We start from the raw sequence: 21,563 nt of genomic DNA, 5'->3' as shown, positions 1-21,563 counted from the left end.
TTGGTCTTGTCTAGAATTTACTGCTACAATCAAATAGAACTTGCTGAGAAGTTAATTTTGAGATTATATTTCGAGATTTGCTTTATCATTGTTGTAGCAAGTGGTAATTAGGAATAAAGTGGGAAACAATTCCCATAAAAGACTGTGATTAGCATTGATTATGCAGATAACTCAGGCTCCTCTCTGGCTCCGCACATTGCTTCTTCTAGAGTGCTAATTGCATTGATTCCACCTTCTCCCATTTTCCGAAACAAGGGTCTTAGCTCTAACCCCACTATGAGGGGTCCTTGCCTTGCCCGCTCAGCTCACTGCTGGCTGTGGGCCACGCCCCTCCCACTGCTGACTCTAGGCCCCTTGCCCCTCCCACTTCTGGCTCCAGGGCAGACAACCAGTGCTGCTTCTCCTGACAACCAGTCTAGAACCCATGGCTTCTCTTTTAGAATCTTTGACTACCCCCTTTCTGCTCCTTGTGTGCCTTGTGTGCCAGGTGGAACATCGGAGGCTGCCAGGGGAGGCAGTTAGTGATCTTGCTGGTGACCAGGGCGAAGTGTCCTGAGACCAAAGCTCAGGAGGGAAGGCTGGAGTAGGCAAGGGAGAGCTGGAAACATCAGGGTCCTTGGCTTTTTCCCTGCTCACCTGCTGTCTGGGCTAGCAGAGCAGGACTGGCCTTCAGGATTGGTTCAAAAACAGAATATTTCTGTCCCTCTTCTGCCCATTTCCTCATTCCCTGTCTCCCTTTCTCGGGATTTCCATCTGCAGACCCAGCTTTAACTGTACAGTGAGAGAGAAGAGGCTGGAACTGCAAACACAAAGATTGTCTGTTGACAATGAAGAGATTCAGCTTGTAGGTGAAGGGCCATATGGGATCCTAGGGTTTCTGGGTCAAGGTAAGGGCCAGAGGAGAGGAATGCCAGGTGTCCCAGAGGCTGAAAAAAAGCCTGTGGAAACAGTGACCCCAGAAGGGAGGAGCATGAAGGTCACAAAGACAGGGCCTCAAAGTGCGTGGGCTTTTGTTTTGAGGGAATTCTGGTAGGATACAGATTTTAGCTTTTAGAGTTTCAGGCCTCTCTCAGGTTGAGTTTCATTGAGAAAAGCTGCCTGGGCTATGGCGTCCTTCTGGGGAGTTTCTGGTCAGAGCATCCTTGTCCTCTTGTACCTGAATAACTCGGCTTTGTGGGGAGGGTTGTGGGATTGACTCCCACACTGGCTCTCAAGACCATCCATCCATCCTTTGAACTTTATGGATGCAAATACAACCCCACCATCTTTGGCTAAAACCACCCAGTGACTTCTTACCCAGTTCTAGTTTCTTTGCAAACTTTTACTTTTAAATCTTTTATCTGTGAGCGTGTATGTCAGATAACAATCAAAGGTGTCAGTCTACCTTGTTTGAGGCAGGGTCTCTTGTTGTTCATCTCTGAGAATGCCAGGCTAGTTGTTCCAAAGTTTCTGGGGACTCTCTTATCATTCTGCCCTTCCGCATTGTGCTGTAGAGTGCTGGGATTGCCGGCACATGCTACTGTGCCTCGCTTTACTTGGGTTCTGGGGATCCAAACTCAGGCCCTCACTTTTGTATGGCCAGTGATTTGCTCACTGAGAAATCTCCCCATCCTTCTGCTTATTTTAAAGCCTTATTTCATCTGTCTCTTGGTTCTGTTTGTTACGGTGTCCCAATCCTAGCTTTGTTTGTCCATATTCTTTTCCTTCTGCTTCTCTTTTCTTTTCCTTCTTCCACATACCCATTCATTCATTTGCCCACTCATCCATCCATCATCCATCTATCATCCATCCATCCATCCATCATCATTCACCCACCATCCATTCATCCTTCCATCCATCCATCATCCATCATCCATCCATCCATTCATTCATTACTCATCCATCACCCATCCATCAATCACCCATTCATTACCCATGCAAGGCTCTTTCTGGCAACCCCAAGTGGTACACCACCGTCCTTCTGTTCGGATCCCTGGATGCCACTTTGCTTTACCATGCAGGTTGCTTTTTGGCAAAGAGAACATTGGGCATCTGCAATGTGGTCTCTTGTTTCATAACCTGGGTGAGGAGGACATTTTGCACTCTCTTCCGTTTTAGATGGAGATAGTATGTGTTTCTGAGTGTGTGCGCTTCCGTGGAAAGTTGAAAACACAAATGCTGTTGTTCCCTCTCACTCTGGTCCTTATTTAGCCCTGCTGTCTATCAACTTCTTGGCTTTCTTTTATATTCCCATCAGTAACATCTGCCATTTCCCATGCCACATTTAAATTTTGTGAGACAGAAATTCAGTCTTGTTTCCTGTTCCATGTTCAGTGCTCAGCACAGTACATGACACGCAGGAGGACGTAATCACTGGTGGATGAATGGGAAGTCAGTGGCCACATGCCTTAAGTGACTAAGAGGTACACATATAAAGGAGACAGAATGTCTGATTCAGCTGCTATTTCAGTTGAAAAGGCTTCAGGGAGGCCTCGTTTCCCAAAGGGCCTCTCCTCTCTCATCTTAGGACCCTCTGTGCCACTGTCCCGACCACTCGGCCCTCCCATGGCCGAGCCTGGCATAGTTCTTTTGGTTGGTTTTCAACACCCTGATCTCATACATGTGTCTCTGTGCTAAAAGCCCAGCTGAGACCCTCGTGGAGCACTGCCAGGTGCCAAAACATGTTTCAGAAAACATTCAGGCAGATGAGCCCAACTCATCCCCTGCTTCATCCACAGGAAACGTCCTGGGCTATAACACCAGTAGTGAGGTTGGGGGATATGGGTTGTAATAGTATCTCTGCCTTGACTCCAGCAGGCGATCTTCAGTGCCCGACTGTGCTGAGTCTCGGTCCCTCTTGTGGATACTAGGGATGGTCATCATGCCCACCTCCCAGGACTGTTCTCGGGATGCAGTGGGCTGTGGCCTGCCATGATCTTGGCATAGGTTTTGGCATTCTGCTGCCATTAAGAATGGCTGATAGTCTTAATCATTCATTCGTCATGAGCTCTCAGAGTCACAAAGCAATCTCTAAATATAATCTTAAATTAACTCCGTAGCTGGTACTGAATGATTATAGCATATATAATCACTGATACCCAGTGTTCTTCTGGGAGGGAATGATGTCACATTGTCCTTTTTTTTTCTACTTTATATTTACACAGGCATGAAACACAAACTTCTCACTCATTTTCTTGTATTATAACCAAGATGGTGTGTTACAGATGCTTAGAAAACTCACACAGGGCTCTGCAGATGTGCCTGCAGTGTGCCCATGGTCCGGTGTGTTTAAGGCTTCTTTCTTAGATAGAATTAGAGAGAAGGCATTATTGATCAGAGCTGAGAAACAGTCACTCGGCATCACGAGTGAATGGTTTGATAGGAAGACCTCCCCTTCAGAGTGACTTTGAGTGACCTAGACAGTGGCAGATATGAAATTGCTTGCAAGAAACATGGCAGAGGTTCACAAGTTGCCTTTCTCCTCTCTCTTCTTCCCTGTCCCAGGCAGTTTAATTAAATCTCAGAAGAGAGTTGAACCCTCTCTCTCATTCACAATTTCCTGGCCTTCGGGGGTGGGGGGTGTTGTCTTGTTTTGTTTTGTTGTCAGAGAAGTTCTTCTGCCTTGATCACTGGACACTTTGGGTCTTTATCCCAGGGCCCGGAGGAGGTCAGTAGATAGCCACTCTCTGCAAGGATCCACAGCCGACTAGTGAGCCGCTCCACAGCTAACGCCTCCTTTTAGCCTGCACCTGACTCCCTTCAACCATGTTTTTTCCACATACTTCTCCTTGGGTCATTACAATCATAGCGGCTGATTGATTTTCAAACCGTCTCCCATTGCTCTGGTAAGCGCCCGTTGACAGATTACCCAGGCATAGGAATTCATGTGTCTGCAAAGGCAAAGAAAAGGGGTCCGCCGGGCTCGAGGCTTTGGCTCTATATCTTAAGTTGTTTAAAGAAATTGATCTTCTCTTCAAATACCCGATGGAGCCGACTCCTCTTCGGCCTCTGCAATTTTGCCTTTGTGGTCAAATACAGGCTGCCGGAGTGGCAGGCTCAGCACTGACGGGGGATTGACAGGCTGCAAATACACAAGCCCAGGGCCATCCCAGGGATAAGAACCACACTCTGATTCTCTCCCTGTCCCATAGCCTAGCAATGGAGAAACAGAGAAGCATGCCTTTGCAGGAAATGTGACCCTGGCAGGACCCAGCAGCCTTTGGGCTCAGCATTACCCTTTGTTAGGTAGCGATGGGGACTTCGCCATGATGGTGACTTATGGGGAAGTGGCACTTGTTTCTCTGAAGACAACAACCTGCTCAGAGGTCAGAGAGCCCTCCACGCTGTAGGCCCTCTTCTCTGCCCATGTGCCCGATGGCAATACCTTTGGTCTGACCCCATTTAACCTCTCTGCTGGCCCAGGGTCCCACCGGGCCCCACTGGCCATCGCAACAGCTGGAATGTGCTGTGGTGCCCCAAAGCCTCCCCAAGAATTGGCTGTCTGATTCCCTTAGAGAAATCCAAGCACCGAGAGAGGAAGCGCAAATTAGTTTGTTTTCGCCTTGCTTATCTGTCTAGAGAAAGCATCTCTGCTCTTTGAAACGTCTGATAAACGGACTTGATTACCGTCTTCAAGCAAGCGCGTGGGGAGGCGCTGGGAGGTGCCGGCTGCTGGAGATTCCACCAGCTGCCAGCCAATCCTTCTTAGCTCATCCCTTCTCCATCCCGTTGACAGGAGAGTTCTCAGAGACTGTTTCTGAAGAGTGCTGATGCTCAAGTCTTTTGTCTGCTCCCTGCGAAGAGGGGTTAGCGAGAATGGCAGAGGTGAAATCAGGGAACGGCGTTCTCTGAGGCATAGGGCAGTAGTGCTGTTGGTTTGTGAGCATGTATGTGTCTGCACACATAAGATGTGTGTGCGGGTTGGGGCACTTGCGTACATATGTGTGCATCTGGAGGCCAGGGGTCAATATCGAGTGTTCGTCAGTCACTTCGCCTTACTTGTTGAGACAGGGTCTTTCGCTGATGCTGGAGCTTACTGATCGGTTCGGCTATAGAGCCAGCACTGCCCGCGGATCCTTTCCCTTCCTCTCAGCTCTGGGAATCTAGGCACGTGCTACCAGGTCAAGCTTTTCACATGCGCACTGGGGATCTGAATTCAGGACTGCATGCTTGCATAAGAAGCACCTGAAAACCCAGAGCCATCTCCCCAGTCCATACTTTCATTTCTGAGACAGAGTCGTCCCGTAGCCCAGTCTAGAGTCCCAAGTCCTGGGATTGCAGGCGAGCGTCGTTGTGCCCAGTGTATGGCCTAGCGCGATCATTTTTTGTTTCATTTGCACTGAGGTGTACAAGGAGAGACACAAGCAGGCTGTCGTGAGTTTGCATGCGGGCTGCAAGCCCACTAAGACCAAGTCCTGGAAGGCATCCTTAAGATTGAACTTCAGATAGGCTGGTGTCAATCATGAGAAAGGGAAGTGGCAGTAAGCCAGGTTGGTCAAAGTGCAAACCAGGGGTGAGAAAGGTACAGACATGAGATTGGCAGGGCCGCAGGCAGCAGAATCAGACAGAAATTCTACCTGAGTGGTCTACAGGCGTCATGGCCATCAGTAGTGGTATGGGAGAAGTCACTTAACGCTTCAGACTCCAGCCTGACTCCAGAGGTGTGCTTCTGGGGCCAGAGCCTCTGTCTGAAGGAGAATCCAACAGGCTCTGGAGCTGTAGGTGTCTGGTGACGATGCTGAGTCAGCGATGTTGGATTCCTGTGTGTTGTGTGTGCATGTGTATTATGTGTGTGTACTGTGGTGTGTGTGTGTGTGTGTTACATTTCCGTGTGTTATGTGTGCGTGTATGTATTATGTGTGTGTTATATGCCTGTGTGTTATGTGTGCATGTGTATTATGTGTGTGTATGTGTGTGTTATATGCCTGTATGTTATGTGTGCATATGTATTATGTATGTACTCTGTGTGTGTGTGCATGCACGTGTGTAGCATATGGAAGGCTATGGTTGACGTTTGGAATCGCCTTCCATCCATCTCTCTCCAGACGAGGTAGGATCTCTCACCTGAACTCAGAGCTCCCAGATCTGGCTAGTCTGGCTACCCAGCTTACTCCAGGAATCCCTTGTCTCCTTTTGCCATCTGATCCAGTGCTGGAATTCTAAGCAGGTTGTAACACCCACCTACCAGTTATGTGGGTGCTGGGACCCTGACTCCAGTTCTTACACTCAGACAGTAAGCCCTTCACCTGTTGAGCCATCTCCACAGAAGGGCATCGTACTGCAGCCCAAGCTGGCCTTAAGATGCAGTAATTCTCCTGCCTCAGCCTTCCAGGTGCTAGGATTTCAGACACACCATTATGCTGGACTTGTTTCTATGCTTTCCTCTTAATCTTGAGAGGGCCAAGGAATCTCGTTAAGTTTTTTGTTGATGGTGGTGATTTCTTTTGGCATAATGGTGCTATGTTATAAAAATAACCAAATCATATTTTTAGATTCTACAGATTTTAGCAAAATACACAAATTCATATCCCTTATTTTGACAGTCAAGACAGAGGTAGCTTTTACCACCTCCCACAAATTCTCTTGTGTTTTTCACAGACAAGCCTATCTTTGATCATAGACCCTGCCACCATGGCTGGTTTCACTGCCGCTATTAGCCGTGCCCTTTCCTGAGTGTCACATAGATGGAACTACATAGCATGTAGGTTTCCTTTGCTTAGGACAATATCTTCATGGTGCATCCATGCCTTAGCCTATGCAGTAGCTTATTCCTTCCTGTGTATGAGATCCGTTAGATAGGATGGGTACCATAGTTTAGCCTTTAACGCTTGATGGATGTGTTAGTTATGTCCAGTTTGAGGGGATGGCAAACGTACCTCATGTGAATATCCTCATGCGAGCATTTTGTAGATATTTATTTCTCTTGTGTAGACAGCTAATGCTGGAATTGCTATGACATATTGTAAGGGACGTTTAATTTTAAGAAACCAGTGAACTCTTCTAAAGGGGAGGCGCTTCATCGTCTTTAAATTCCCACCATCCCTTGTTCTGTATCTGCACTGGCATTTGTTTAGTAAATTCGGTTTTCAAAAAAATCGTTCCCTTATTGTTGTTTAAATTCATAGTTCCCCGATTGCTAATGCGTTTGCTGACTATGTCTTCATAGCTCTTCCTTGGCAAGCTGTCTTTTCATATCTTTTATTAAGATCATTTATTAAGACTGGATTATTTGATTATTATGAGTTTTGAGAGTTGTTTTGGTATATTCTAGCTATGATGCCGTCACCACTCATGAGTCTTATAAATGTTTCCTCCTCGTCTGAAGCTTGTATTTAATTTCAAGAATCGAATGACCTTTAAATTTTATAAAGTCTAAGTTATCTTTTTTAAAAATGGTTCACAATTTCTATGTTTTCTACAAGGAAACTTTTCTACTTTTAGGATCCTTCTAGATTATTCTATAGTAGGTTTTATGTGTAGATCTGTAATCCATTTATGTATTGTATATGTGTGAAATCTAACTTTGAGGTATGAAATAAGTCAAGTTTTTTTTTTACCACTTCCTTTTATTTTAAAAATAATACCAATGGATGGCTCAGTCAGTAAAGATGCTCGCCACCAAATCTGATGACCTGAGTTCAATTCTTTGGACCCATGACCTATAAGCTCTGGATGCTTTTACGTAATAGTAGCTGTGATAGAGACTAGGTTCTTTTTTTTTCCCTATGGAACTTTGGATCAGCTTCTCCATTTAAAAAAATAGTTTTATTCTCTTTGTGTGTGTGTGTGTGTGTGTGTGTGTGTGTGTGTGTGTGTGTGCATACACACATGCATTCATGACTATGCCTGTTGAGGTCAGAAGAGGTTGTTGGACTCTAGAGCTAGAGATGCAGGCAGTGTGAACTGCCTGACACGGGTGATGGGAACTGAGCCCAGGTCTTCTGCAGGAGCAGCAAGTGCTCTTAGCCTCTGGGCCACCTGTTCAGTACACAGCTTAGCAGCAGCAACAATAAAACCCTGGGGGGATTATCATTGATATTTCATTGATTCTAAATCAACTCAGGAGAATAAAAACCGTGAGTCTTCTGATCTTAAACACCGTCCATCATTCCATCCACTGTGGGCTTTGTCATTTCTCTCCATAATACTTTTAATGTTCGGCATACTAATCTTCTACATATTATTTTATATTTCCCCTAAGTGTGCCATGGTTTAGGATACATCTTAATTGTGTATTAAGAATTCTTTGCCTACCTATTCTTGCTAGGGTATAGAAACGTAGTTGAGTTTTGCCTGTTGATTTTCCATATTATGACCTTGATGTCTACTCATTCTGATAGAATTTTGTGTGAGTTCTGTTATTTTTAAAGCACAATCATGACACCTATAATTGAGACTTTCCTTTCTTTGCATTCATACACTTTTCTCTTTTTGCTTTGTATTATATTTTTTAATTGCCACATATAGTATTAGGCTTCACTGTAGCATTTTCAAGCAAAAATTGTTCTTGTCGATTTTCCGCCGCCCCTTGCATCTCTAATCCTCTATACCCTTGTAGCCTTCCCCCAGCATGGCCTCTTTTTCACTCCCATGGAATGTGAACTAGTGCCCTTCCTCCTCACCTTCCTCCACCTCTTTTCCATTCTCTGGTCTCTTCTCCGGTCTCCTCCACTCACACAGAGTAGGGCACATAAACTAAGGTTGCATGCGAGACACGTTAGTGAGGGTTTCTATTGCTGTGAGGAGACACAGCACGGGACTCTTATAAAGGAAGACATTTGACTGGGGCTGGCTTACAGTTCCGAGGCTTAGTCCACTGTCACCATGGTGGGAAGCATGGCAGCATGCAGGCAGACATGGTGCTGGGAGGCAGCTGAGAGTTCTATGTCTCAATTCAAAGACAGTACGAAAAGAGAATAACACTGGGCCTGGCTTGAGCATCTGATACCTCAAAATCCACTCCCAGCGGCACTGGCACCCTTCCTCCAGCAAGGCTACACCTGTTCCAACAAGACCACACCTCCTAATAGTGCCCCTTCCTGTGAGCCTATGGGGACCACTTTCCTTCAGATCACCACATGAGAGAACATGTGATGTTTTTTTGTCTTTCTTTGTCTTAGTTACTTAGCTTAATGTAATAGCGTGCAAATCCATCAGTTCTGTGGAGCATTTCATGATTTCCTTCTTTTTATAGCTGGATAAAATTCTACTGTTTGGTATGCACCACGTTTTCATTTCTTGCTCATCTGTTGATGGACATCTAGGCAGACTCATTTGTACTTCTCATTTTGTTGGTTTGTCTGTTTATTTATTGCTTCTATTACAATGTACAACAGCCATATTTAAGAGGAGGTATCTTTGTTCTCTTCCTGATTTAGGGAGAAACCAGAGGTTTTTAAAGAAGTCACTGTTGTTGTCATTTGATCTTGCACAGCATCCTCCAGGCTCAGGGGCTATTTCCACAGTATCGCTGCACAACGACCAGCACCACTATCCCGTGAGACGTTGATATCTTACAGCCATTCCTAGAGGGCTCAGTGGGAGCCCCTTTTGTGACAACCTCTATTGTCTAGGTTGGGAGGCTTTGGGCTGTGGCTTGTATTAAACTTGGACTGTGACTACCCAGGACATTTTTTTTCTCCTCCTGATAGGCAAAAGTCAAACATAGACCCAGATGTTCAAAGATATTTCAGACTTCTGCTGGTACCATGTCTGTTAGCATCTCACGGGCCAAAGAAAGTCACATGGGCAAGCCCAAAGCCAAGGCAGGGAAATACTGTTGTCCTCCCATGAGGCTGTGGTACTGGGCTGGCGAATGAAATTATTGCAGGATAGCCAAGAATTAAGGCGAAGAATTCAATAATCACCTCTCCTAAACTAGGAAACATTTCATACTGTGGGTGATAGACCATGGTCTCCCCTGCTGGACAGTGAACACTTGTAGGGCCATCACAGTGCCTGCCTTCCCCTCCTGTGTCTACTGTGACCAGCAAAGCATCTGCTCCAGCCCTAAGCACTGGGAGCCGTGGGAGGTTCACAGTCATCCCACTCTTCTGCTGCTAGGCGGGCGGCTCCTGCTCCAGTATTTACTTTTGCTCATCTGTGTTTATAATCAGCCCAACAGGCTTCAGAAAGCTGCTCTTTAGCGATGGCAAAGGGGGTAGGATACACAGCACATTTGTGCCCTAGGAAAGCTCTCGTTAGAAAGTGGTATAGGAAGAGCCGAGGGCCGAGAGACCTGGGTGTGTGCTTTGGTTCCATCACCAACTTGCTGTGCAGAGGCTACCACTGTGCCACATCCCGGGGGCTCTGTGACCCTTCCTACAACTCACTAAAGATATGGAAAGAGTGTCGACCTGATGCACACTCTTGAGGGTGCAGGCAGAGGGAGAGGGAGTGTGTGTGCACAATCATAAAGGTTAGAAACAGGATCAGGGCTGTTGTTGTGATGGTCTCAGGCTGTTTGGTAGCTAGAGTCAGAGGAAAGCTGTGCTCCGGATTGATGCTCCAAGCAAGAGGTCTGGTACCATTTTGGAACTTTTTTTAGAAGTCATAATCTGTTTCCCCAGTCCCTGTGTTCTTGTCTGCTGTCCCCTCGTGGTAGAGGGAACTCCTGCCTCCTCTTTTCACTAGTCCTTCTTCCTCTTTGTTTCTGCAGCGCTGATTTCAGAACTGCCTGCGGCAGCACACCCCTTCCTAGAGTAGGAGCTAGAGTGGATGAATCCGTGGCCAGCCGTGGAAGCTCTTCTGCGGTGACTCAAGGCAGCTGGCATATTAAGTACTGCTTAATATTTTGTTTGCAAGTAGCAGGTGTTGAAGCAGCAGAATGACAAATACAGATCAGATTTATTAGGGTCCCCAGCAGTTTATAGAATTGACAAGGGGGTTGAGGACAAAGGGAAGAAGGTGTAGAAGCCAGGACCAACAAGGGATCCCCTTTCTCTCTCTCTCTCTCTCTCTCTCTCTCTCTCTCTCTCTCTCTCTCTCTTTCTCTCTCTCTCTCTCTCTCTCCATCTCTGGCTTGACAAGCATGAACTATCGTCCTCCAATGTGCCCAAGGCTGTCTCATCCCTTGAGCAGCACACACGCTGCCCTGAATCTTGCCTGGACCACCTTTCCCTCTTTAAAACGAGCCAAATCCCCCTCACCTTTCAGATCTCAGTAGTACAGGCCAGTGTCCACATTCCTATATGTCCTGTGCAAACATTCTCTGTTTAATGCCATACCCGTGCCACATTGTTAAATGTTATTTTCCCATGAAATATATTCTAAAGCCATATATAGATCACAGAATATTTACATATGGAAAATCGATGCTCTATGTATTTCTCTCTCTTTTTTCTCTCCTCATATCTTGCATGCTGATATCTCTTTGTTGATGGTACGTGAAAGCTGGGGTGGGCCAGACTGTAGATGGACAGGCCAACAGACATAGTGTCTACCTTGGGGATGATATTTTACCAGCAAGCATCTACAGCATGGCCGTCCCGAAAGGGGAGGCGTTTGGTGACAACCTCTGTTTCCTCTGGGAACTCCTCTTCTTGCTCTGTGTACTGGGGACAAGGATGTAGGTGGTGGTGCTGAGTCTGTGTCCCTGAGTACCCAAGGACACATATTACCCTGGAGGCCTGCGCACGATCATCAGTGCTGTGCTCATGGTGAGACAAGTAGAAATCAAAGATGAGTAGGTGTTATGGAAGTCGGGAAGGCCTCCTCCCCCACGACAGACTATCCAACCGGCTCTTGATAGAAGCCACTGGAATAAGTTGTGGATGCTTGACAGTGTGTAGCATAAGGGTGTGTGAAATGGCAAGCCATAGACCTACGTGAACTGTGACGTATGTCCCACTGTGGTACTGCTGTGGTGACCTCTCCCATTCTGTAGCTATGTCTCCGCAGGACACAGCTCTGCAGCTATCTTGGTCTTCACCTACCTCTCCTCTCTTCCTCTCCCCTAGGCCATCAGCTGTATGATGGCGTGGACCTGCACCTGGAAGAGTGAGGAGATACGGGGGTGTACCAGGCCTTTGCCTCTTCAGGGTTTAGGTGTCCTTCCCCCTCTCACTGAGTTTGTTACTGGCTAATGGCTGTGGTTGAGTGTTTCCTGGAACTCCTCCTCTTGTAAGGAATGGTCTTGTTTAAGCCTGCGTGTGCTGTCTGAGCCCAGCCAGTGACTGGGAAGCTGTCACTTGTGGTGTATGGGTCTCTTCCTGTGTCAAAATGAGACACTTGGAAGGGCCACCAGTTCCAGGGTCCCCATGTGATTGGCAGAGTTATTCTGCAACAGCACCATTGTTCAAATTCCTCCTTGCTTAGCCAGTTTCTTCCTCCTCCTTCCAGGGGAGGAGACTAGTGAGAGTCCTGCATGCAGGGCTCCATCTCCAAACTGGTTTCCCAGGAAACAAAAGGTTGCTCCCAATCTTTGACCTTTATCCAGCCTGGCAGGGCTAGGAGGTGGCTTCTGAAATTTCCAGGTGGTTGCAGCAACAGCTCAGAGCCAGTCAGTGTCTTGCCCAAATGCCATCCGGATATTGAATGGCGAGCTGAGCGAAGGCCTGCTGCAAGGGCCTGGAGGCTCGAATGAGCACGAGTAAAATTAACCTCAAAGAGCAGGTTCTCACTAAATGCTGACGTTTCCTTTCAGGGCTCAGGCTGGCACAGCAGAGTGTGAGGGAAGGGTAAGAAATGTACACAATGGCTTGTGTGGCTGCGGAACCCTTTGATGACCCAGGGTGGGGATGTTTGCTGCATCCCTCGTTCTGGCTCAAACACAAAACCTTGCTATCCCTACTCCCCTGGCTCGGTGCCTTCCGTCACCAAATTTCATGGGAATCATCTTTCTATTCAGGATGCAAAAGAGTCACCACCCTGTGAATCGGTTTCCCCCAGACTCAGGCTACCATGTGTTGGAATACTTTTTCGTTAGGAAGCGTTTTGGCCACACACCGAGCTGATTATCAGTGTAATTGTACTGTAATCACACCTGAGGAAACTTGAGCACATCCTCTCTGACTGCCCGCCCACTTGCAGGGAAGAGACTCAAACCTGTCAGAGCAGAACCAGGGACAGCTGGCTCCATTCACCAAGAGCCGCTCCTTCCCCCACAAGGCACTCTCTGTGGATAGGTAGCGCGGATGCCTGGGTCACAAGGCATCCATACTCACAAAAGGCTTCCATGTTCACAGCAAACAGCTAGGCTAGTCAGTTTCCTCCGAGAACTGGGTATGGATGGCTTAGGAAATAATTCTTCCTTGAGCCGTTTTGGATGTCAGGTTGGAAAAAATAAAGACATTAGACTACAAAGATTTAAAAATAAGGAAGTCTTATTTCCCAGTTTTAAATTTTTAAGAAACCCGAGCTTGGGTTTCCATGTCTGGAAACCTTGTCAATTAGTTAGTCCTTTTAGGCTAGCTTGTGTTATAGGGCATTGAAATAGTCAGGTTAGGCCAAGCTGTGCAATAGTAACAAATAAGCCTTTCAATTGCTCAGGTTAGGATGGACAGCGCCATCAAGTAACAAGGCCCTCTATTGCCTCCGTGGTTTTACAGTCAGTCACACAAGCCCTCTATAGTTCAGGGCCTGGTTTGTGTGGCAGGCCATTTTTTTTTTTTTACAGTTCTGATTCAGGATACAGGTAATTGTGCTTCGGGGCCCAGCTTTATATCAACAAGCAGCCTCAGAGGTCACTGCACCACAGCAGAGGGAGCAAGGAGCATGCGCACCTATTCTATTTCAGCGTTGACTGGGAAGGGACATATGTTCCTTATGCTAACATCTCATGGAGTTGGACTCATCATATGACCTTATCTAACACCAAGAAGTTTGGAGAAATTGGGGGAACACAGAGATATCAGGGTATAATAAATATCCCGCTAACACCCAGTTTCAAAATCTGTACCTTAAAAGAATTAACTTATTGACTGAAGGTTTGCAGGAAAGAACTACGCTGTACCTTTTGTGGTTAATCCAGGGCTAGGTTCCTGCTTGCTGTACTGAGTGAGAGCTCTATAGTACCCAGACCACTGAACATGCGCTTTATAGGGAAGTCGGATATGCAAACACGAACGACCGTCACTTCCTGTGACTGTCACAGCACAGAAGAGGGCTAATGCACTGGTAGCCCACAGCTCCAAGTCCTGGACCCGTGTTAAGGATGCTTCTTGGGGAGGAAGTGCTATCTTAGCTGAAGCCTTAAGGTTAGACATGAGCGAGCACATTCAGAGTGGCCAGGTCACTCCCATGAAGGCTTCAGCAATGGGAGGGCCACCTTATTCTTTTCCTTGCGGGGGCTGAGAGGTTACCGTGAGATAAAACATGCTGAGCGTGTGCACAAGCTGGTGAATATGACACATGCTCAGAGGGCTTACTGTTTAATACAGCTGCAAGGGTAGGTACCAGTCCCCTTCTTAGAAAGAACCAGCTTCATAAACACAGACGGAAGGGAAGAGCAGTGGTTGGACGGCCACGCTGACTCCCAGCTCCCAGTTCAGACCAGGACGCAGCACGCTTCAGTAAGTTGCAATGCAGTTCTCCATGACATCTTAGTGGACAAACCATTAACTCTACCTAACTTATGTGTCTGATGGGGAGGAAGTAATTTACAGCTGTCCCTGGTTCACTTTGAGTAGCAGTTTGTAGTCTAATTCACTGTTAAATTGGTTGAAAGTGACACACACGGTTATCGCAGTAAAATCTGCAAGATCAGAAGTCAAAACTGGTCTGTTTGCCCACTACAAGGCAGGGTCAGGGGAGCAGTTCCTTGAGATCCGGTGGTCCCTGTCTCTGAGGTTCAGAAATCAGCCTCCTGTCTCCGAGACTCAGCCAAACTCCTGCTGTTTCATGGGTAAGACAAGCATCCTCTTTTCTACGCCCATGTGAGATTCCCAGGGAGGAGGCAGAGATGCAGCAGGGGGAGCAAATCTGAAGGAACGGCTGATAGAGATAAGCTGGGCCAGCCAGAAACCGGCTCTGTCCATTCATTGCTCAACTCATCTCATTTTGCCTCTATTGTTATATGGGGACTAAAACACTCATTTAGAGAAGAAATCGTCAAACTTTAGTGCTTCGAGATAATTTATGCTTTTCATCAGCTCACCAAATTGAGAGAACGGCTCGACAGAGGTCCGCCATCAGGCGGTCTCAGCAGAGAGAATTCTTTTATAATGTGCACACAAGGAGCCTCCTTGGAGATACTGGTAAACAGCCCAGTGATCCGGAGATGTCTGCGAAAGCACACTTGCAGAACCAGACAGCGAACAAAGGGTTTTTGCGGCCAGGAAACGTACTCTCAGGGGACTTGTCGTCCAGGACTCTGCCTCTGATTGGAAATGCAATTGCTTGGCTCTGTTTAGCCGAGTCCAGTAAGGGGCCATTGGCAGCAACACTCCACTAACTAGAAATCTCTTCTGCAATCAAATTAGGCCCAGCCACAGCATCCTCATGACACACGCCTGCTATCACAGGCATTTTATTGCAGAAATGCTTTTTAAACATGAATTATGTTGCATATGATGTGACCCAGATAAATATGGGTGTATTATGACTTGTCTGTGGCTTTTGAGTGTGCTGTTTAATCCTTGGCAAGGAATTAATGGAAGAAAGTGGGCTGGTCCTTTTGTTTGGGGTTTTCATCTGTGGACATTCTACGTCGATACTCCAAAGCTCGCTGTGAAAGGGTTTTAGTCAATGGGCTGGAGAGATGGCTCTGGCTAAAGTTCTTGCTTTGCAAGCTTGAGGCCCCGAGTTTGAATCCTCAGCAACCCTAGAAAATCCGGGTACAGTAGCCCACATCTGTGACTTTAGCATTGGGGGAAGTATGTGGAGGTAGGAGGATCTCCCAGAGCTTGCTGAGTTGGTCATCCCCAGGTTCAGGGAGAAACCCTGCCTCAAACAGTAAGGTGAAGAGCAACTGAGAAAGACACTAATATTGAACTCTAGTGCACGCCCTAACCTGCACACAAGTCTCTCTCTGTGTATGTGTGCATATGTGTGTGTGTGTGTGTCTGTCTGTCTGTCTGTCTCTCTGTCCACCAAGTTAGGCTTCTGACTGCTCACTCAGCTGACCTTCTACACCTCACTTTTCCCAGGAGGCCCATAACGGCACCCAAGTTCCTTGGAAGACTCTGGGTTTGACTTGAGGACCCATCTTTTAGCGCTTGTCTGCTTTGGCCAGGCAAAGCCGTCCTTTGCCAGGGGAGATATTGTGTGTCGTGACGTGGCTGGTGTGGGGGACTTATCCTTGAGTGGCTTCAGCTACAGAGGCTTATGGTCAGAGGATGGATATGACTTGGTTCAAATCTTGCCCTGTTAAGTAGTGAGGCTGTGTTTCACTCCTTATCTGTCCCTGTTATTTTTCCACAGTATTTTTGTTGTTGTTTTTTTGGGTTTGTTTTATTTAAAGCAGCAGATTCTTTAGACAGAATCTTCTATGGAAGCTCAAAGGCATACAAGGGAAGTAAAGGAGCCACCTTAGGTGACAGAAGGGTTTTGCAGAGCCCTGTACTCCAGGCCCCTCCCAGCCACTGGCCCACTAATCCCAAAGGCCCAGGGTAAAGCCCATTGTCCTACATGGTACCCCATTCTGAGAGTTCATTTCTAATGGTGGCTATGTGTTGTGGAACTATAGTGCTGTGTTTGGGGGAATGGCCCATGCTCCAAACCGAGAGCTGGCTCTGTCTCCTGGGAACTTCCCTTATCCCTGGTAAATGGAGACGAAACACTTGTGAAAGTACATTGTGGATTAGAAGGTGTAAATACTGCAGAAAACAGGACTTGGAGATGGGAGGCCTAGAAGGTGCGGTGCTGTGGCAGGGTGTTGGGAGGTCCTGACCCAAAGATGGTCTCTAAGTGGAAGAACTCAGTTGAATACGTAACTGGGGGAGGGTAGTCCCTGGGGATGGAAGGACCACATGGGAGCCCAAAGTGATAGCCACCCTTGGGTGAGAGCAACCTACAGGGCTGGAAGGTCAGAAGGAAGCCCAGGGAAGAAGAAAGGTGGGGAGGACGGTGAGTCATAAGATAGGTCTGAAGGACCTCATGGGACCCTGTGCCCTAAGTGAGATGGGAACCCGTGAAGGGTCCAGAAAAAGGTAGAACATTACTTATGTCTCACGACCTTGAACCATTAGAGCGTTCCTGTCACCTTTTTGGCACAAGATCTGTGAGTGTGGTTAGTTTATTGGTGCCACTCATGAGCCCAGCCAATACATAAGACATGGGAAGAGCTTAATGTTTGCAGAATTAATGGGGCTCTCTTCACTTTTTGTCTATGTTCTCATTAATAATCTGTCTACATGGACACCAGGGTCTAGAGCCTCACTGTGCCTGTCATGTACGTTTTTCTTTAAAGTGTGTGTGTGTGTGTGTGTGTGTGTGTGTGTGTGTGTGTGTGTGAGAGAGAGAGAGAGAGAGAGAGAGAGAGAGAGAGAGAGAGAGAGAGAAAGAGGTTGATGTCAGCCACATGTCTTTCTCACTTGGTCTTCACCTTATTTTTCAAGACAAGGTCTCTCATTGAACATGGAGTTGGCTAATGAAGCCAGGGTTCTGCTTGTCTCTGCTTGTGTCCCTGTGATTGCAGGCATTTGCCACTATCCCTGGATTTTTATGTGAGGGCTTGAACTCAGGTCCTCGTACTTGTATGATAAACCCTTAACTAATACCCACTGTCCCAGCCTTCTTTAAGGTTTCCTGAGAGATCAGTCGTGGAGCTGCCGAGCAGATAGATCCATTATTAGCTTGGCCAGGCAGACTTGATAATAGATTTCCTTGATGTCAAGAGACTTCTTTGTGGTCTAGGAATTGTGCTCTTTAAACAGCAGTATGGGATCTGAGCAGGAATGAAGCAGCAATGGGACATTGCTTAGGTCTGGGAAGAATTTTGTGTAATAGTGTTCATGGATGGGAAAGACTTGGGATAAAATGGAGACTCGGAGATAGCTGAATAAATGTGCCAACAAAGCAAAAATGCAAAGGGCACTTGCATATTCTAAGTTTGGGAGAAGGAACTGTTAACCATTGGGAGCTGGGTTAGCATGGTGGCAGGTGGAGCCCTGGTCTTCTCAGGCACTCTGCTAGGTCGGCTCTTACCCACCCTTCTAGAGTGGCATCTTGGTTCCCCCCCCCCGGGGGGGTCATCTGGGCTGTGAGGTTCTGAGTTGCTGCCTGGGGAGCTGTTGGGAAGAGAGATGCCGGGACAGATGACACAGAGCAGGAGATGGTCCCCGTGCGACTCTCAGTGGAACCTGAGGTGCCGACGAAATCGGATTAAAAAGATTCATGAGTGAGGAGAAATTGGGTCACATGCCACCCCAGGAAGTGGGAAATTGCTCACGTGTGGAGGAGTGGAGGGGAGACCCTGCCGTGGAAGGATACAGAGCAGTGTGGATTGTCCCTGTAGGGAGGTTGTTGTCATACCTGAAGGCCAAGGGTTATCCCAGGCTAGGGGGAGCATGGCAGAATGAGGAATGCATGCGCCGCAGTCCCCAGGCTCATGTTCAAACCTCAGCTCCACTGTCTTCTTGCTGCTTGGCATGGGCTGAATCATGCCCACCAAATTCTCATGTTAAAGTTCTTACCCTTGGTGCCAGAGGAGATGACTGGCTTTGGAGCTAGGCTTCTTTAAGAAGTTAGACTAAAACAAGGTCACATTGGTGAGCCCTCGCCAGGTGACTAGACTCCTGGTGAAATGGAGAGATTAGGATACAGTCATAGACAGAGGAACAACTGTGTGACTATGCTGCCATCTGGAAACCAAGGGAGTGAGGTCTCAATGAACTCAGCCCCACCAACATCTTTATCCTGGGCCTCATCAAGTCACTTTCCCACAGCACTGTGCTGTGGCCATGCTAGCAAACCAACATAGCACACAAATGGCCTTGGGCACACTAACTCCCCTCTCTGGGTCTTTATCTCTCCATCTGTGAAGTTAAGAGCACATCACTCATCCTGTTGAGTAGGCAGACGTTCTCTCTACACAGCAAATGCCAAACCACCGCTTGGATGCATCATTTTCCCTGGGCTTACATGGTTCATCTGTCAATCAATGCTGCTGATACTGTGATGTGCCCACAATGTGACAGACTGTGGGACAGGGCCCATGGCTTCAGTAAACACAGACAAACCTATCTCTGGCCCCTCCCCCCAGAGTTCTCTAATGAAAACCAGGGATGAGATCAGTGGGATATGAGATATAAGAAAGGAGTAAGTCCCATGAAGGAAGTAAGCAGAGGACCATGCTGGGATGTGAGATCAGCTTGCTAAAAAGTTATAGGTAGCATAGCTGAGAACAGAGACCAAAATAAGATGATGATCCAAGCCAAGTGGGCATCTGGGAGAATGTGCTGGAGAGAAGGAATAACCTGTGCCAAGCTCCGAGGCTTGGGTTGAGAAAGTGTCAATTTACTTGAAACCCACAGCTCCCCAACTTCCTGCATCTAGAGGGTCCTGGGAATATCTGTTAGATGAGAAGCATCCTTCCTTTAGCATATCCACATGGTCATTACCAGGGATGGTGCAGTTCCTGTGCCTGTTAGGCAGCTGGTCCAGGGAGACCAAGTCTGGGTAGCAATAGCTCAGAAAGTCAGAGGCCCCGGTTTCCTTGATGGGAACTGTAGTAACATCCGTAACTACTTGGTAAGCATGAACATCTTTCAGGGAGGAGAAGCAGAAAGAGCTGGAGGCCCAGGTGAGTGGGGCAGCTGTTGGTGGGCCTGGAGGGTCCATTGAACAAGAAAGGGCATCTATATCAGCCTGTGAGCTCACTGGAAGGATTCCATTATAACTGAGTTCTCTTGAGAAATCACAGTCTCTTACATGTGTATTCAAACAACTTGTCAGTCGCAGACAGGAAGAAAGTCAAGGCATCCCTTAGGCAGGGCCAAGGTAGATGTCTAATGAATGGTACATGGCGGAGAGAGTTGTTATGTATGTATGACCATAGCAACCTGAGCAAAGTGCGACCAAGTCGGTCCACTTTCCCTAATTATATGTTCCTCGTGTCTCTTAAATTTAAGAAAAAATGAAGGTGAGCACAGTGTCCCATGCCTCTAATTCTAGCACTTGAAAGACTGAGGCAGGAGGATTATAAATTTGAGACTAGCCTGGGTTGCATATTACAACTCTATTAAACTCTCTCTGTCTCTCTCTGTGTCTCTGTCTCTGTCTCTCTCTCTCTCTCTCATATCCTGGTCTTTATTTTTACTTTTTAAATAGGGTCTCCTATAGCTGTTGAGCTCACTCTGTAGCCAAGGATGGCTTTGCTCCTTCCCTGCTGTGTTCTTCCTGCCTCTACCTCCTGGATTACAGATGGGTACCACTCCCACCTAGTTTTGTGCAGTGATGGGCCTTAAACCCTGGGTTTTATGCATGTTGGTACTCTACCAGATGAGCCACGGTCTGGCCCTTTGGTCTTTTAAGATCCTAACTTGATAAACTCTTTTTGTTATTATAAGTTTTCCTATAAACATCACAGTATGACATTTCGTTACACAAGTGTGTGAGTTTATTACACTGTTTATCACCCTCACCCTGGGACGATCGTCACCTCTGTTGTAAAGAAGACCTTACTAGACATCTTTGCTGGTGCCTCTTCGGGTTTTTTTTTTTTTCTCTGTTGCTTTTTCATTTCCTCGTCCAACATTCTTGGTCCTTTCCCCCTAGAATCAATTTCCAGATGTAGAATAGAATTACTTCAGTAAAGGGTACAATTTCCTCAAGGCTGTCAGAATCAATGTGAATCATCTTTATTTTCTTCTCTATTGGATCGCTTACTCTCGTCAGCTTTGTTTCCCCCGTGAATTGGAAAAGCGTTTTCTCCAAGTCGCTACCCAGGATGCCTCTGTGCGTGTAGGACAGGAAGGGTTTGACAGCACAGGTTCCTTCTGCCTCTTCCTTGAGCTCCCAAGTCTCATTTCCATAGGTGATGGCCTTCTCTTACCCCATGTAGATTTAAAAATTTTGTTCAACTCTTTATCTTCAAGTGGGATGCCCACAATTGACCATCATGTCTAAGTGTGCGGCTTGTGTTTCTGGTAGTGAGAATTGCCGAGCTTGATGTATTTAGGGGGGGATTTAAACAGCACTTAGTGCTGGTATCAGATTTATTTAGCTTTAATTGTTTTATGTGAGTTGAATTGGTATGAGTAGATTTACGGTAGTCTCTGCGAAATTCATTTTTGTTAAGAAACAGGGTGCATTTCATACAATAATCTTGGAATATCTGGACGCCCTTATCTTTTTTAATGGTTTTAAACTCCTATTAGCTGTAATAGGGTTTCCACAAATAAATTGCTACATTTAGTTGAAAGATAGCAGCACCCCAGCTGGCCCACCCCACGCCTGTGGGGATCCTGAGCCACACTCTCTCACAAGTCCACCATTTGTCTCTTCTCAACGAAGCCTAATTTCCAGGCTCCACAAAAGAGCAGGGCGTATTGACTGTACAGCGCTGCCATTCCGACTCCTGAAGGCTGACAATGGGCTTCCATTGCTGCATTAGGCTGACTGGGGAAAACAATTCTTCAAAAGCTCCCAATAAATGACATAAATAAACCAGCGAGGAGCCAGGGGCCTGCTCAGCCTCAGCCGCA

The sequence above is a fragment of the Microtus oregoni genome, unplaced genomic scaffold (genome assembly GCF_018167655.1).
Source record: "Microtus oregoni isolate MIOR12 unplaced genomic scaffold, Mior012 000004F_ref0000308, whole genome shotgun sequence".
In the NCBI taxonomy this organism is placed as follows: domain Eukaryota; kingdom Metazoa; phylum Chordata; class Mammalia; order Rodentia; family Cricetidae; genus Microtus; species Microtus oregoni.
This window is presented reverse-complemented; position numbering follows the sequence as displayed.